The sequence below is a fragment of the Rana temporaria genome, chromosome 3 (genome assembly GCF_905171775.1).
Source record: "Rana temporaria chromosome 3, aRanTem1.1, whole genome shotgun sequence".
Taxonomy (NCBI): Eukaryota; Metazoa; Chordata; class Amphibia; order Anura; family Ranidae; genus Rana; species Rana temporaria.
In genome coordinates this window covers 433,523,808-433,541,999 of record NC_053491.1, presented here as the reverse complement: position 1 = coordinate 433,541,999, position 18,192 = coordinate 433,523,808, and the positions used below count along the sequence as shown (strand labels likewise).

The following is an 18,192-nucleotide window of genomic DNA, read 5'->3' as shown; positions in this document are numbered from 1 at the left end:
ATTCCAAAACCTGCCACGTGGTGTCACTGCTGTAACTGAGTTGTTCCTGACCTTCTGCTTAGGTGGAAGGAATACAGCAAGTTCTAAAAAAAGGCAGAATGTTATTAGCATTGGGAAATGGGGATAAGCATAGTGACAATTACTACACAATATCATGCCATGCGTCTGTTTGTACAACCGTTATGATTTAAAATGTATATGTTTGAACATGTAATATTGGCACAGTGCTCTTGTGCTGCAATACTTTTTCTTCCTGATGTCACAACTCAAGTCTCAAATCCTATTTTACCCAAGAGCTGTTCACAGAAAAAAAAAATTATGTTTCCGCCCGGTCTCGAACCGGGGACCTTTCGCGTGTTAGGCGAACGTGATAACCACTACACTACGGAAACTCCCAGTAAGTGTGCAGAATGAAAGGAGTGAAGAATGTCTGTTGAAGGTGTGAGTGGCAGCAATTACGTTAGTGAATGAAAACATAATGTTGTAGCTAAACATTGGTGTCCTTTTATGAAAGTGAGGTCAGCAGCGATCCCGAGTATCACAGCTGATCTCAGGTCATACACAGTTTATGAAACTGAGGTAATCAGCTGAGAACATGTTCTCCACTGATTACCTCAGCACAGTGAGAATATGTAACTGACTGTCACAGAAACGGCCACTTTATGAAGGTGCGATCTCGGCACCTCACTGGCGATCTGTGACAGAATTCTCACTTTCTGATTCACTATCTCAGAGGTGGAGAATCCTTTAGAGAAGCCGAAGCTGGCTGAGTATTGTGGAGGAAGGAGGAAGTCTTTTGACATACAGTCAGAACACATCTTCCCCACCATTACACACCCCAAAATGAGAAGGTTAGGAATTTATAGTGTATGTATATGTGTATATATATATATATATACTGTATATATATATATATAGCTAGATATATATATAGCATATATATGTGTGTGTGTGTTTATTTATATGTATATACAGATTTTTTTGTTACTAATGAATTAGAAACTATATAAAAATGACTTTAATAATAGCATTTTAATGCAGATTATATATATATATATATATATATATATATATATTTGGGTTGGGTCGATATGAGTTCATCAACCTGTCAGGTCTAGTGAGTCATCGTTTTATGGCATTTATGACCTTTAATATTATGTCCCGATTATTGCTCCTTGTGACAGATGGGGGTTTCTCTCTTTTTTTCTCTTTGGTTTGATACTTACCTTAAGAGAAAGGGAGAGAACATATAGGGGTCGCTCTTTTTGTGAGACTTTTTTATGAATAATTTTAATTCCTAATATCATAGGGTGGGATTTTTTATACTATAAGGTGAGATTGCTATACCATATTTATCCACTAGATGGCGCTACTAAATGGGATATCCCTATTGGGTCAATATGGGGATGTTCCATAATTCTAGTGTTGAATGAAATGTGTTTTCAATTTATTTATGTGTACCTTAATCGGATATACATGAGTATACAATTCTCTATGTATTAAATTTTTTGTTTTGAACATTGTGATTGTAGCCCAGCAATGGGCGAAATGTCTTTTTGGTGGAGCGTGGGATCGTCGGGGTGACGGGGGAGGAGTTGTGTTCCGGCTGGCTAAGGAGCCAATGAAAGTGAGGGAGATGTGAGCCCTGACGCGGAATATGATAGGTTGCGTGATTGGCTCTTTTTCCCTCATTTGGTCCTTCCCCGCTCTCCTACGATACGCCCCATATCGAATGATGTAGATCTGGATAGGTTTCCATAGGTCTGAACCATGCGAAAGCTAGGCTTGGTTGCCTCCGCATGGTTATAAAAAGGTGACGGCTCAGTGCGTTGCCTGTGCCCTTTGAAAACGACTAATACGTCGAAACATGTCAGGGCGGAGCCACGCACTGACGTCATCGCGCTAAATCGTGACCCCGGAAGCACGGGCGCACGCTTGTTCTTATTGTGCTATTTATTATTTTTCTTATGTGGATTTTTATTATACCTTGTAGTGATCTGTATGACACTAATATTAATAAACCCCTACTTGATGGTACTTCACTATTTGAGCCCTTATTCTTCCTGGGTGACCCTGTGGGATATTGGAGTTTGGAGTGGTGAGAGTGCCTGGAGTGGAGAGGGGACTTCCAGATAGACTGGACGAGAGGCAGTGGAGGCAGCAAAGGATTTGACCGCTCACCTTGATGGAGTGGATCGATATGCTGGCTTAAAGAAACCTTCTGGTAAGAGTTTAACCACTTGCTTACTGGGCACATAAACCCCCTTCATTCCCAGGCGAAATCTCAGCGTCTGGCACTGCGTCGCTTTAACTGACAATTGCGCGGTCGTGCGACGTGGCTCCCAAACAAAATTGGCGTCCTTTTTTCCCCACAAATAGAGCTTTCTTTTATTGGTATTTGATCACCTCTGCGGTTTTTATTTTTTGCGCTATAAACAAAAAAAGAGCGACAATTTAAAAAAAATATATTTTTTTTTTACTTGTTGCTATAATAAATATCCCAATTTTTTTTTTAAAAAACTATTTTTTTTCTCAGTTAAGGCCGATACGTATTTTTCGACGTATTTTTGTAAAAAAAAAAAAAAAATCGCAATAAGCGACTGGTTTGCGCAAAAGTTATAGCGCCTACAAAATGGGGAACAGAATTATGATTTTTTTTTATTATTTTTTTTATTACTAGTAATGGCGGCGATCTGCGATTTTTATTGGGACTGGGATATTGCGGCGGACGTATCGGACACTTTTGAATCAAATTTGGCGCCATTCACATTTATACAGCGATCAGTGCTATAAAAATGCACAAATTACTGTATAAATGTGACTGGCAGTGAAGGGGTTAACACTAGGGGGTGAGGAAGGGGTTAACTGTGTAGCCTGGGTGTGTTATAACTGTGTGGGGGGAGGGGGGTGACTGGGGGAGGGGACCGATGCTGTGTCTCTATGTACAAGAGACACAGATCGGTCTCCTCTCTCCCTGACAGGACGTGGAGCTCTGTGTTTACACACAGAGCTCCACGTCCCTGCTGTCATCTGCCGTGTCACCGACGATCGCGTGTACCCGGCGGACATCGCGGCCGCCAGGTACACGCATCGGGTCTTCGGCGATGCGCCGGGACATAAAAGGCCGTGTTTAAACGGCCACTTGGCACTTGAGAGCCGCGCTGCGGACGTATTTTGTCTATAGCGCGGATCTCAAGTGGTTAAACTTACTCCTCTCCCGGGTGTGCTGCAAGATTCCTCTTCCTGTGTACTCAAGCTGGTGGTGGAATTTCTCCTATCCTCGTTTCCTCAACGTTTTTCCCTCCTGGAGTTTGTTCTATGAACTTGGACAATTTTTTTTTTTCACCTATCATTACTATTATTATTAATATTAATATAGTATTTTTTTGATTGATGGATTATTGAGTGTGTGCATTATACCCGTATATTCCTGAGGACATTACAGGGAAGTGTCCACATTTATTGCATTTGGCTAACTTTCCGATCTGCAAACCTTGGTTTGATCGATACATACATATATTTATATATTGATTTTATTAATATTCAATATTTTTTCTTTTTGATATATAATTTATTTATTTATTTTTTCTATATTTTTATTAATATTGATCATGAGCAATTGCACATTTCATTTGGTTGTGCCACTAGCGCAACCCTTTCTCTTTTTTGTTTCTGTTTGTTTCACATGTATCACGTGTTTTTTGGCGTTGCAACTGGAGTTATTTAATTAACATAGTGTTTTCATTATTTATTTTTCATATTTATCTTTGTCTTAGCGCAAATATTCTTTTTGTTTTTTGATATGTCCATGATCACCTGCGCACATCTGTACATGTGTGTAGCAAAAAATGGAAAGAACGAAAAACTGGACAGCCGCACTCCAAAATCACTTAAAAAAGGGATGTCTTTTATTTCAACTGTACATACAGTCACTGCAAACCAACAACATTCAGTATGGCCGACGCGTTTCGCACTGGCAGTCAGTGCTTAGTCATATGTGTGTACATATGTCCGTGATCACACAAACCAATTACTATACACTTAACAGGGTTTTGTGTTACCAAAGACATGTAGCAGAATACATTTTGGCTTAAATTTGACAAAATTCGATTTTATTGGATTTCTTTTAAAATAGAATCTTGAAAATATCATTTTTTTCTCAAAATTTCCGCTCTTTTTTTCGCTCATATCGCAAAAAATAAAAAACTGAGTCGTGAATAAATACCACCAAAAGAAAGCTACAAAATGGTAAAAATTTAATTTGGGTACAGTGTTGCATGACCACCCAATTATCATAGAAATTGCGAGAGCGCTGAAAGCTGACAATTGGCCTGGGAAGGAAAGGGGTGAAAGTGCCCTGTATTGAAGTGGTTAACTGGAAATTGCGCAGTCATGCAACACTGTACACAAATGATTTTTTTTTCACACAAATAGAGCTTTATTTTGGTGGTATTTGATCACCACTGTGTTTTTTATTTTTTGTAATATAAACATCAACAAAGAAGACTGAAAATTTGGGGGGTAAAAACAATATTTTCTAATTTCTGTTATAAAACATATCCAATAAAATCAAATTTCTTCATAAATTTAGGCCAAAATGTATTCTTCTACATGTCTTTGGTAAAAAAAATGGTTTATGTGAAAGGAACTCTTTATGGAAGGATCGGGGGGTCTAAAAGAACCCAAATTCTTCCTTTGCCGCAACACATGAAAATCACACTGGAATGCATTATAAACACTTCAAAAACACGCAATGCAGAAATTGAGGTGTGAACCGGCCATCGCACATAAGGCAATTTCCACCCACATTTGTGGCAAGTTAGAAAATGAAAATGTGCAATAACTAGTTTGTCTGATTTATTAGGCTTTGCAACTGTGTGTAAATATCGCACTGAGGGTGAATTTGTTTATTAAATGTTATAGGAACCATTTATTTTATCCTTGGTGGGAGAGAGGGACCGTTTAAAAAATAGTTCAACATTTCAGACGCACACATTTTTCCAGTTCCTATACACAGATAGAATTTTACAAATATAACAAGTAATGTATATAAAACCTATCATTGTAGAACATGTAAGATAAAAAAGAAGACAAAACCTATTATTGCACATATAAGATAAAAACATCTATCATTGTAGAACATGTAAGATAAAAATTATAACAACCAAAACCTATGAAGTATTTAAGTAAAAAAAAAGTCACCTAGCAGAGGATGGTTTCGATCCATCGACCTCTGGGTTATGGGCCCAGCACGCTTCCGCTGCGCCACTCTGCTATACATGCAGAGCTTTGTCCTATGTTTCCTATATACAAATCTTCTAGCAAGTTTCAATGTAAATGTTCTGCTGGTGAAAAGAATAGTCTGATTCATATGCAGCACTTGGGAAGCATGCAGGTCTCTGTGGCGCAATCGGTTAGCGCGTTCGGCTGTTAACCGAAAGGTTGGTGGTTCAAGCCCACCCAGGGACGCTGGATTTTTTTTCATACACAAAATTGATGATTAGTAGCTATTTAAAACCTGACAACACCTTGTAGAGCTTTTATGGCATTTTTGCTTGTTCATCTAAAGTACATCTATGTCAAATATCATTTCTAGAGAGTCTTCTGAAAAAAAGCAGCCATTGCAAAGCTTTTATATTGTTCAAGGTGATAAAGAACATACATAAATATACATACAGAGTTGCTAATATAACTTTCTATCATTTCAAATGCCAAAAAATTGTTACATTTACAGTTCAATGGGCAAAGCCAAATCTCAATTTATTATAAATAAATTAAAGAAAAAAGTCCATTGCAGATCGCTCTTCAGGCTGTATTAATATTTAGTGTTTTGTTATTGTGTGAAAAATTACACAAAGTTTTTGCACCACAGGGCTGCCCTAAGTATGACAAATGCGGCAGCTCATAAGCTTTGTGTGTTTTTTTAATCATGCATTTTGCAACTTTTAACATGTTTTTTCTTTGCGCAACAAAACGCACATCTTTGTTATCGCAGACAAACATTTTTCATTCCCTTCTTAACCACTTAAGGACCGGAAGATTTTCCCTTAATGACCAGGTAATTTTTTGCGATACGGCACTGCATCGCTGTAACTGACAATTGCGCGGTTGTGCAGAGTTGTACCCAAACAAAATTAATGTCCTTTTTTCCCCACAAATGGGGAAATTTGGTGGTATTTGATCACCTCTGTAGTTTTTATTTTTTGCACTATAAACAATAAAAACAACATTTTTGAAAAAAACACAATATTTTTGACTTTTTGTTATAATAAATATCCCCCAAAAAATACAAAATAATTTCAGTTTTGGCCGATACGTATTCTTCTACCCATTTTTGGTAAAAAAAAAATCGCAATAAGTGTATATTGATTGGTTTTCGCAAAAGTTATAGGGGCAGATCCACGTACAGAGGCGCATTTATCCGCCGGGCGTAGCGTATCTAAGATACACTACGCCGCCGTAACTTACTTTTTTTTTCAAATCCACAAAGAATCTGCGCCGTAAGTTACAGCGGCGTAGTGTATCTTTGGCGGTGTAATGGCGTGGCATTCAAATCTCTGTGATGGGGGCGTGTTTTATGTAAATACGTTGTAACCCGACGTAAACGACGCTTTTTTTTAACTGCGCATGCGCCGTCCGTGGGGGTATCCCAGTGCGCATGCTCGAAATTAACCTGGAACAAGCCAATGCTCACGACGGTGACGTCATTCTACGCAAATCCCTATTCGCGAACGACTTACGCAAATGACGTAAAAAATTCAAAATGCGAGGCGGGAATGACGGCCATACTTAACATTGACTACGCATCATAACAGTAGCTTTAACTATACGCCGGAAAAAGGCGAACGCAAACGACGTAAAAAAAATGCGCTGGCCGGACGTACGTTCGTGGATCGCCGTAACTAGCTAATTACGGCGGAATTCGACGGAAACACCACCTAGCGGCCGCCGAAAAATTGCAGCTTAGATCTGACGGCGTACGTCTTACGATCCTAAGACGTACGCCTGTCGGATCGAGCCGAGATTCCGTCGTATCTTGTTTTGAAAATACAAAACAAATATACGACACGCAAAATTTGAAATTACACGGCGTATCAAGAGATACGCCGGCGTAATACTTTTGTGGATCTGCCCCACAGTGTCTACAAAATAGGGGAAAGATTTATGCCATTTTTATTATTATTTTTTTTACTAGTAATGGCGGTAATCAGCAAATTTTTAGCAGGACTGTGACATTGCTGATCGGACACTTTTGACACTTTTTTGGGACCCGTGACATTTATACAATGATCAGTGCTATAATACACTCATTACTGTAAAAATATATTTTTTACTTTCTGCTATAAAACATATTCAATAAAAAAATGTCTTCATCAATTTAGGCCAATATATATTTTGCTACATATTTTTGCAAAAAAATCCCAATAAGCGTATACTGATTGGTTGGCGGCGATCAGTGATTTTTTTAGCGGGACTGCAACATTTCTGGAGGACAAATCGGACACTGAGTGACACTTTTTGAGGACCAGTGACACTATAACAGTGATCAGTGCTAAAAAATGCACTGTACTAATGACACTGTTGGGGAAGGAGTTGACATTAGTGGTGATCAAGGGGTTAAGTGTTCCCTGAAAGGTGTTTCTAACTGTGGGGGGAGTGTTCTGACTGGAGGAGGAGAGAGATCGCTGTTCCTGATCACTAGGAACAGACGATCACTCTGTACTCTGTACCTTTTAGAACGGTTTGTTTACACTGACAGATCCCCATTCTGGCTCTCTGTAGAGCGATCATGGGTGGCCGGCAGGAGGGGTGTTGAAAATGACCGATTCGGCAGCCAGTATAATCGATTAGGCATGACGTCATTGTGGCTCCTCCCCCTGCACAGCTGTGTCTTTGCACCAATCAGCTGGCTTATCCTGGCACCGTTCCCCTGTCAATGGATGATGTAGTTTCAGCATGCTGCCCCCACCCAGGCTCTCCCCTTCCTCATGATTTGTACTTGTGGACAGTGACCCCTCTCATCTCCCTGATTGGTGGGTGCAGAGCCCCATGGAGCCGTGAGACAGATCACTGTACCTGTCATCACATCCGTGGGAGTGGCGGAACAATCAGATCTCTGGAGATCCTGCACTGTGGGGGGGCCCATGCAGTGACAGTTTGCGAAAACAGACTGATTTCTCCCATCCGTAGGTCAGGAGAATCAGTCTGTACATTTGGCTCCATGTACACAGGATGGCCCGGATTCAGATAGGAGATACGACGGCGTATCTCCTGATACGCCGTCGTATCTCTGAGTGCGGGCCGTCGTATCTATGTGCCTGATTCAGAGAATCAGTTACGCATAGATTTCCCTAAGATCCGACTGGTGTAAGTGTCTTAGTCCGCATATTTACACTGGCCGCTAGGTGGCGCTTCCGTATAGTTACGCGAGGAATATGCTCATTAGGTATTTACGCTGATTCAGAAACGTACGTCCCGCCTGCGCATTTTTTACGTTGTTTACATTAGGCTTTTTCCGGCGTAAAGTTACCCCTGCTATATGAGGCGTCGTTCCCACGCCGAGTTTTGAAAATTTTACGTTGTTTGCGTAAGTCGTTCGCGAATAGGGCTTTGCGTAAGTTACGTTCACGTCGATACCAATGAGGCTTTGCGGCGTAATTTCGAGCATGCGCACTGGGATTTTTTCACGAACGCCGCATGCGCCGTTCACAAAAAACGTCAAATACGCAGGGTCAAGTGAAATTTAAATAAAACACGCCCACAACATCCCCATTTGAATTAGGCGGGCTAACGCCGCCACACATACGTTACGCCGCCGTAACTAAGGGCGCAAGTTCTTTCTGCATACGGAACTTGCGCCCAAATTTACGGCGGCGTAACGTATCTGAGATACGTTACGCCCGCAGAAAGATGCGCTCATCTTTCTGAATCCGGGCCGATGTTTTTACAACTGCTCCTAAATTATTAAACTTGACAAATAGTTGCCCATGTTTAAAACTTCAGTTTTGTCGCATTTACAAAAAATGTAATGGACAAAAACAAAAAATTTCTATAAACGCAAGCGCGGCTAAACGCCATTACCGCGTTTAGCCACATTTGGCGTCTGAAACGTGGAAATCTCCGGCATCTGAACTCATTGTTTTGCTTTCAAAGGATCGCTGTTAAAAGCAACTGCCTAAAAATGGCAATAAACGAGACTGTGTACATAGTCACATAAGATAACATTGAATGTGTTCAGGGGCAGTTTAAAAAAGCATCCAACTGCTTCTGAACGTCTGTTTAACCCCTTCCCGACCGCCGCATGTACATATACGTCGGCAGAATGGCACGTACAGGCACATTGGCGTACTTGTACGTCCCTGCCTAGACGTGGGTGGGGGGTCCGATCGGGACACCCCCCGCGACTTGCGACGGTCGGGTCCCCTCGGGGAGCGATCCGGGACGACGGCGCGGCTATTTGTTTATAGCCGCTCCGTCGCGATCGCTCCCCGGAGCTGAAGAACGGGGAGAGCCGTATGTAAACACGGCTTCCCCGTGCTTCACTATGGCGCTGCATCGATCGAGTGATCCCCTTTATAGGGGAGACTCGATCGATGACGTCATTCCTACAGCCACACCCCCCTACAGTTGTAAACACACACTAAGGGAACACTAAATGTTACAGCGCCCCCTGTGGTTAACTCCCAAACTGCAACTGTCATTTTCACAGTAAACAATGCAATTTAAATGCATTTTTTGCTGTGAAAATGACAATGGTCCCAAAAATGTGTCAAAATTGTCCGAAGTGCCCGCCATAATGTCGCAGTCACGAAAAAAATCGCTGATCGCCGCCATTAGTAGTAAAAAAAAAAAAATTAATAAAAATGCAATAAAACTATCCCCTATTTTGTAAACGCTATAAATTTTGCGCAAACCAATCGATAAACGCTTTTTGCGATTTTTTTTACCAAAAATAGGTAGAAGAATACATATCAGCCTAAACTGAGGGGAAAAAAATTTATATATGTTTTTGGGGGATATTTATTATAGCAAAAAGTAAAAAATATTGCATTTTTTTCAAAATTGACGCTCTATTTTTGTTTATAGCGCACAAAATAAAAACCGCAGAGGTGATCAAATACCACCAAAAGAAAGCTCTATTTGTGGGGAAAAAAGGACGCCAATTTTGTTTGGGAGCCACGTCGCACGACCGCGCAATTGTCTGTTAAAGCGACGCAGTCCCGAACTGTAAAAACACCTTGGGTCTTTAGGCAGCATTATGGTCCGGTCCTTAAGTGGTTAACAGCAGCAGTGTACATAGGGCCCTAGGCCGGTGGCTGCAGCTGACTGGAGTGTCCTCTCTGACACTCGCCTCACACAACCCTGCAAAGTTCACTCCCCCCTGCCGGATGAATGGAACAATGCATTGCATACAGCTGCCCCTCCTCTCTCCCTGCCCGGCCCGCCCACCCCGATATCACAATGTACAGCTGTGAAAGAGAGGGGGGTTGGGCACGGGAGATATGAAGAACAGTCAGCAGCTACACATTCCAAGCTGTGTGAACTTTCAGCCTTGTCCCTGAATGAGTGAGCACTGCATTTACCATTCACATCTGAATGTTTTGTAAACACACGCAAAATCACACATTTAAAAAAAAAAAGCATGCAGCACTTGTAGTGCCATTCATTGTTAACCACTTAAGCCCCGGACCATTTTGCTGGTCAAAGACCGGGCCACTTTTTGCGATTCGGCACTGCGTCGCTTTAACTGACAATTGCGCGGTCGTGCGACGTGCCTCCCAAACAAAATTGATGAACAAATGAGCCAAACTGCACAAGGTCAAAAAACCACACAAGCTACTTTGGCGCGTTTGTCATGCGTAGGACAGCCCATTGAAGCTGTGTGTAGTGCAAAAATTCACACATATCATTTTTTTTCATGCTACTTGCATTGTGGCTTATTGTGTGCATTTTTCGCTACATGCAGAGGGCAGCCTATTTACTTCGATGGGCTGTCTTAACCGCTTGCCGTCCAGCCGCCGTATAACAGTTATACGGCGGCAGGTCGGCTCTGCTGGGCGAGATCACGTAGATCTACGTCATCTCGCCGAGCAGCCAATAGCAGCCCCCCTGCTCACCCCTGACGCCGGCGCTTGGGCGCGATCACCGCCGGGCACCCGCGATCGCTCATTACAGAGCGAGAACCGGGAGGTGAACAGCGATCAGTCATTTCCCCATGTCAGTCCACCCCCCCCTTCAGTTAAAACACACCCAGGGAACATACTTAACCCCTTCCTCGCCCCCTAGTGTTAACCCCTTCCCTGCCAGTGGCTTTTTTATAGTAATCAGTGCATTTTTATAGCACTGATCGCTATAAAAAAGCCAATGGTCCCAAAAATGTGTCAAATGTGTCAAAAGTGTCCGAAGTGTCCTCCATAATGTCGTAGTACCAATAAAAAAATATTAATAAAAATGCCATAAAACTATCCCCTATTTTGTAAACGCTATAACTTTTGCGCAAACCAATTAATAAATGCTTATTGCGATTTTTTTAACGAAAACTATGTAGAAGAATACGTATTGGCCTAAACTGAGGAAAAACATTTTTTTTATATATATTTTTGGGGGATATTTATTATAGCAAAAAGTAAAAAATATAAAAAAAAATATAAATTGTCGCTCTATTTTTGTTTATAGCGCAAAAACTAAAAACTGCAAAGGTGATCAAATACCACCAAAAGAAAGCTCTATTTGTGGGAAAGAAAGGACGCCAATTTTGTTTGGGAGCCACGTCGCACGACCGAGCAATTGTCAGTTAAAGCGACGCAGTGCCGAATTGCAAAAAGTGGCCTGGTCTTTGACCAGCAATATGGTCCGGGGCTTAAGTGGTTAATCCTGACAAACGTGCTCAAGCTATCTTGTGCAGTTTCTTGAAATTGTGCAGTTTGGTGTGTTTGTTGATTGTTTTTCGGCTTGCTGCATTTGGGATGCCACCAACAATGAATGGTGCTAAAAGTGTTACATGCATTTTGATGTGCGTTTTGTAAATATGTGCAAATAATTCAAAGCTTTCATACAGGTAGCATGAAAATATGTAATATACTTAAACATAAATATATATAATTGCTAATAATTGCTATAACTTTGTATCAATTCAAATGCCAAACAAAATGAATGGTAGTTATTTTGTTAAATAAAAAGTGTGCTAGAAATAGCTACATTTACAGCTCAAGGGAAAAAGCCATTTCCCCATTTATCGTTCCATATACATGTTTGTTATTAATATGTTTATAAAAAAGTCTCTTTCCCTGACCGGGAATCGAACCCGGGCCGCGGCGGTGAGAGCGCCGAATCCTAACCACTAGACCACCAGGGAAGATGTTAAGCAACTATATGTGTGTTGTATGTCAATCAATTAGGAACGCCCAGTCCCGCAGAAGACATACCCAGAAGTGGCGGTGAAAATACGGTATGTACGAAAAAAAACAGCCGATTGTCATTCAGCTGAATGTAATGTTAAAAATTTATTTTTTGGGTGAACCTCCGCTTTAAAGTGCATATAGTGTCAAAATATATATAAATCAAATGTCCATGATTAAATCACAAGATACACTTATTTTTCTAGGATTTCTTTTCAGAACTTAGTAGAAAATAAGTTGGAGGGGTGGAAGGGTAAATAGGTACCAGGTGCATAATCACAAATAGGAAACACTCCTGCTTCCAGCAAACAGTTCTCATCGCCACTCTAGCCAGAGTGGGTATTGCTCACCCGGATAGGTCCCTCTCACTGGCCCAACATAGGGTGACCAGACATCCCGGTTTCAGGGGACAGTCCCTGGATTGAGGACACTGCCCCCTGACCAAGTCTGTCCCCAGTTTTGATTTCAACAGGGGCTGGGGCAATTTCAAAGACAGTCAGTACAGAAAAATAATAAAAAAAAATACACACCCGCCGCTCCTACTAGCATAGGGGGGTTTATTTTTTCCATTAACTATGCCCTTTTCAGATGATCATGTGCTGGTCGGAGCGAGGGAATATTTATTCAGTTTCGGGCCCATGCCCATTCAGCTCCGCTCACATGTTCTTCTGCCTTGGCTCAAATCCCGACCAGCCACCTGCCTGCTTATCTGCTAGCCTTCCCAGGCGGAGTGATTTTGCTCCGATTCCCACCCAGTAGTAGCCAGGGCCCGGAGAGTAATACCGCGTACACACAACCGTTTTTCGGGTTCTAAAAATTACGTTTTTTTTTATGTCATTGTGTGTGGGCTCCAGAGCATTTTTCATGATCTAAAAAATGGCCACAGGACAGACAGCACAGGATCACCTTGAAAGTGCAGACACAGTCTGACTACTGGGCCAACTAAGCAAAACCGCAACCCCGAAACCAACGTAATCCCAAAGCCAGGATTCAGGAGCACGCACCCCAGGCCAGGCGGGTCACGAGGCCTAACCACGACCTCGCCCAATGGCGTCTGTCCCTTAAGTACCCCTCCCCAGCATGCACAGCAGGATGATCACTCCCCTGATTCACTGCCGAAGGGGGACACCCAATACGCCCTGACTCTGCTGCTGCCACCCTTGGCCTGGGACGGCAATAACACCCCCAGGCGAACAATGGTGGTCACTCCCAGCACAGCCATGGCCGGAACAGAACATCTGTCTGAGCCAAAAAATAACTCAGACCCCCTCCAAATTTACAGCAGCACCTGTTCAACAGGAGCAGGCCGCTACAGTGTATATACAGTTACATAGTTAGTCAGGTTGAAAAAAGTCCATCCAGTTCAACCACAAAAAAAATAAACAAACAAAATAAAAAACACAGTACAATCCCATACACCCAACTCCATACCCACAGTTGATCCAGAGGAAGGCAAAAAACCCAAGCAGAGCATGATCCAATTTGCTACAGCAGGGGAAAAAATTCCTTCCTGATCCCCCGAGAGGCAATCGGATTTACCCTACAAATCTTATTACTCAGTTATATTATGTACATTTAGGAAAGTATCCAGGCCTTTCTTAAAGCAATGTACTGAGCTGGCCAGAACCACCTCTGGAGGGAGTCTGTTCCACATTTTCACAGCTCTTACTGTGAAAAAACCTTTCCGTATTTGGAGGTGAAATCTCTTTTCCTCTAGACGTAAAGAGTGCCCCCTTGTCCTCAGTGTTGACTGTAAAGTGAATAACTCAACACCAAGTCCACTGTATGGACCTCTTATATATTTGTACATGTGGATCATATCCCCCCTAATTCTCCTCTTCTCAAGAGTGAATAGATTTAGTTCTTCTAATCTTTCCTCATAGCTGAGCTCCTCCATGCCTCTTATCAGTTTGGTTGCCCTTCTCTGCACTTTCTCCAGTTCGCCGATATCCTTTTTGAGAACTGGTGCCCAAAACTGAACTGCATATTCCAGATGAGGTCTTACTAATGATTTGTACAGGGGCAAAATTATATCTCTGTCTCTGGAGTCCATACCTCTCTTAATACAAGAAAGGACTTTGCTCGCTTTGGAAACCGCAGCTTGGCATTGCATGTTATTATTGAGCTTATGAGTAATAAAAAAGGTCTTCTAATGATCCAACACTGCGCCTCCAATAAAGTGCAACGTGCATCAATTAAAGTGCTTCACCCATAGTGCCACACAAATGCGCTCACCAGACATATAAGAGAAACTTTCCCCAGAGAGCTTCCTTAATCAGGCCTCTCACAGGATATAATCAATATTTCCAGATTATTTAAGGGTATCTCAATCCAACATAAATATTTCTCTTCACAAGCTTAGGCAAAAGACATATGAGTTTCCCCTTGTTCCTTTCCAATCTGCAAAAACATTTGGCTCCAGCAAAGAGAGCCACAAGGAAGCAGAGATAGTGTAGTAGTCTTGGTTTATTCAGTAAAAAACACTTAGGCCCCTTTCACATGTCCGCTCCGTCTGTCCGTTCATTACAAGTCCGTTAACGGACTTGTAATGAATCCCTATGGGAACGCGTCCGTTAGCTGATGGAGCATCCGCTAGTGTCCGCGTCAGTCGGGTTCCGATTTTCCGAACGGAAGAAACCCTATTTTTCTTCCGTTCGGCGGAACGGACCGGATGCAGACGGACAGACGGACCGTCTGCATCTGGTCCCCCATAGGGGACAGCGGAGCAGAGACAGGGCGGTCCCTGCACTGTGTGCGGGGACTGCCCTATCCGCCGACAGCTCAGCGGGGATTCCCGCTGAGCTTTGGCGGACGCACGGAGCGGACCCAGAAACGGTCCGCTCCGTGTGAAAGAGCCCTTACAAGGCTTGAATCTTGTGTCAGGTTACAGCAGGTATTTGTAGCAGCTTGAGGGAGGGCATGGGGCCGATCCTGTCACTGGCAAGTGATACTAAGCGATGTGGCATGCGTCTCAGCTGATAAATTAAAGGCTCTTGTATCAGGCATGCTGTGCAGCAGTCTCTCTTTGCTGGAGCCAAATGTTTTTGCAGATTGGAAAGAAACAAGGGGAAACACATATGTCCTTTGCCTAAGCTTGTTGGATTGAGATACCCTGAAAGATCCTGAAATCAATTTCTTGGAAATATTGATTATATCCTGTGAGAGGCCTGATTAAGGAAGCAATAGGGAAAGTTTCTCCTATATGCCTGGTGATCATTTATGGCCTTGGAGATCTGGTGAGTGCATTTGTGTGGCACTATGGGTGAAGCACTTTAATTGATGCACATTGCACTGTATATGAGGCATGATGTTGGCAGAGGCGTTGCTAGGGGGGTGCGGGGGGTGCGGCCCGCACCGGGTGACACCCGCTAGAGGGTCGACACCATCCCGATTTAAAAAAAAATTAAAATTTTTTTTTAGCTGACATGTGGGGGGGGGGGCGGCTCCCCCCCGCGACTGAGGGGGGATTTGCACTGAGGGGGGTTGCACTAAGGGGGGGGGGTGTCTGCACTGAAGGGGGTCTGTGTAACATGCAGGGGTCCAGAGGTGCAGGTGGCTGTGTAATGTAAAAGGGGTGCAGTGATGCAGGGTGCTGTGTAATGTAAAGGGGTCCAGTGGTGCAGGGGGCTGTGTAATGTAAAATGGTCCAGAGGTGCAGGGGGCTATGAGATGTAAAGGGGGCCAGTGATGCAGGGTGCTGTGTAATGTAAAGGGGTCCAGAGGTGCAGGGGGCTATGTGATGTAAAGTGGTGCAGGGTGCTGTGTAATGTAAAGGGGTGCAGAGGGCTGTGTAGTGTAAAAGGGTCCAGAGGTGCAGGGGGCTATGTGATGTGAAGGGGTGCAGAGGTGCAGGCGGCTGTGTAATGTAAAAGGGGTGCAGTGATGCAGGGTGCTGTGTAATGTAAAAGGGTCCAGAGATGCAGGGTGCTATGAGATGTAAAGGGGTCCAGTGATGCAGGGTGCTGTGTAATGTAAAGGGGTACAGAGGTGCAGGGTGCTGTGTAATGTAAAGGGGTCCAGGGGTGCAGGGTGCTGTGTAATGTAAAAGGGTCCAGAGGTGAAGGGGGCTGTGAGATGTAAATGGGTCCAGTGATGCAGGGTGCTGTGTAATTTTAAAGGGGTCCAGTGATGCAGGGTACTGTGTAATTTTAAAGGGGTCCAGTGATGCAGGGGGCTGTGTAATGTAAAGAGGTCCAGAGGTGCAGGGTGCTGTGTAATGTAAAGGGGTCCAGTGATGCAGGGTGCTGTGTAATGTAAAGGGGTCCCGAGGTGCAGGGGGCTATGTGATGTAAAGGGGTCCAGTGATGCAGGGTGCTGTGTAATGTAAAGGGGTCCCGAGGTGCAGGGGGCTATGTGATGTAAAGGGGTCCAGTGGTGCAGGGGGCTGTGTAATGTAAAAGGGTCCAGGGGGCTATGAGATGTAAAGGGGTGCAGTGATGCAGGGAGCTGTGTAATTTTAAAGGGGTCCAGTGATGTCTATAGGCTCCTGAGATGTGAATTCTGGTTCTGGAGAGAAAGAGGTGGGGGGAGGGGACAAAGAAAAATGGAGAGAAAGAAGAAGGGATAGAACGAACAAGAAAGATGGATAGGGAGAGAGAGAAAGGGGGAAGAAAGGAGAACAGAGAGCAAACAGTAGGGTAAAAAATATTTTAAAAATGTTATTGGGGGGGGGGGGCGGGTGACACCATATTTTCATATTTTACCGCACCAGGTGACACCAACCCTAGTGACGCCACTGGATGTTGGATCATTGGAAGACCTGTTTTATTACTGTATATACACTATATAGAAGTTTTACAATATCTGCTTTAATCATGGACATTTGATTTATATATATTTTGACACTATATGCACTTTAACTCATTTCCTGTTGCGCCCTTTCACTTTTTATTAATCATACATCATAAACATACATATCCAACCAAAATGTTATTCTGTAGTGTAAGAAAACATACACAAATGTGTATTTCAATATTATCAATAGATTAATTAAAAAAAACAATGCGCCCAACGTGGGGCTCGAACCCACGACCCTGAGATTAAGAGTCTCATGCTCTACCGACTGAGCTAGCCGGGCACTTGTTTTCAGCAAAAGAAAATATGTTGAAAGGCAATGTGCAGGAAAGTGAGAATTAGCAGGTGAAATAAATACTATTCTGAAAGGTGTAATTAGAAAATTCTTGTTGAAATTGTAGAGCAAAACACTATGGAGCAGATCCACGTACAGCGGCGCATATTACCGCCAGGCGTAGCGTATCTAAGATACACTACGCCGCCGTAACTTCCTTTTTTTTTCGAATCCTCAAAGAATTTGCGCCGTAAGTTACGGCGGCGTAGGGTATCTTTGGCGGCGTAAGGGCGCGGATTTCAAATGGATGTGATGGGGGCGTGTTTTATGTAAATATGTTGTGACCCGACGTAAACAACGTTTTTTTGGAACGGCGCATGCACCGTCCGTGGGGGTATCCCAGTGCGCATGCTCGAAATTAAACCGGAACAAGCCAATGCTTACGTCAGTGATGTCATTCTATGCAAATCCCTATTCGCGAACGACTTACGCAAACGACGTAAAAAATTCAAAATGCGAGGCGGGAACGACGGCCATACTTAACATTGAGTATGCCACCATATAGCAGGGGTAACTATACGCCGGAAAAAGCTGAACGCAAAAACGTAAAAAAATGCGCCGGCCCCGGACGTACGTTCACGGATCGCTGTAACTAGCTAATTTGCATACTCGACGCGGAATTCGACGGAAACGCCACCTAGCGGCCGCCGAATAAATACACCAAAG

General features: G+C 43.1%; 5 non-coding genes across 5 annotated transcripts; 1 reads left to right on the top strand and 4 right to left on the bottom strand.

The window, feature by feature from the left end:
• Positions 1–319: 319 nt before the first annotated feature.
• Positions 320–392, bottom strand: TRNAV-AAC. The gene has a single exon. It is a non-coding gene; the product is annotated as a tRNA-Val (tRNA).
• A 4,811-nt stretch (positions 393–5,203) lies between these two features.
• On the bottom strand, positions 5,204–5,275 carry TRNAM-CAU. Its single transcript has one exon. It is a non-coding gene; the product is annotated as a tRNA-Met (tRNA).
• Positions 5,276–5,395: 120 nt separating this feature from the next.
• Positions 5,396–5,469, top strand: TRNAN-GUU. The gene has a single exon. It is a non-coding gene; the product is annotated as a tRNA-Asn (tRNA).
• A 6,814-nt stretch (positions 5,470–12,283) lies between these two features.
• Positions 12,284–12,355, bottom strand: TRNAE-CUC. The gene has a single exon. It is a non-coding gene; the product is annotated as a tRNA-Glu (tRNA).
• Positions 12,356–17,402: 5,047 nt separating this feature from the next.
• TRNAK-CUU lies at positions 17,403–17,475 on the bottom strand. The gene has a single exon. It is a non-coding gene; the product is annotated as a tRNA-Lys (tRNA).
• Positions 17,476–18,192: the final 717 nt, after the last annotated feature.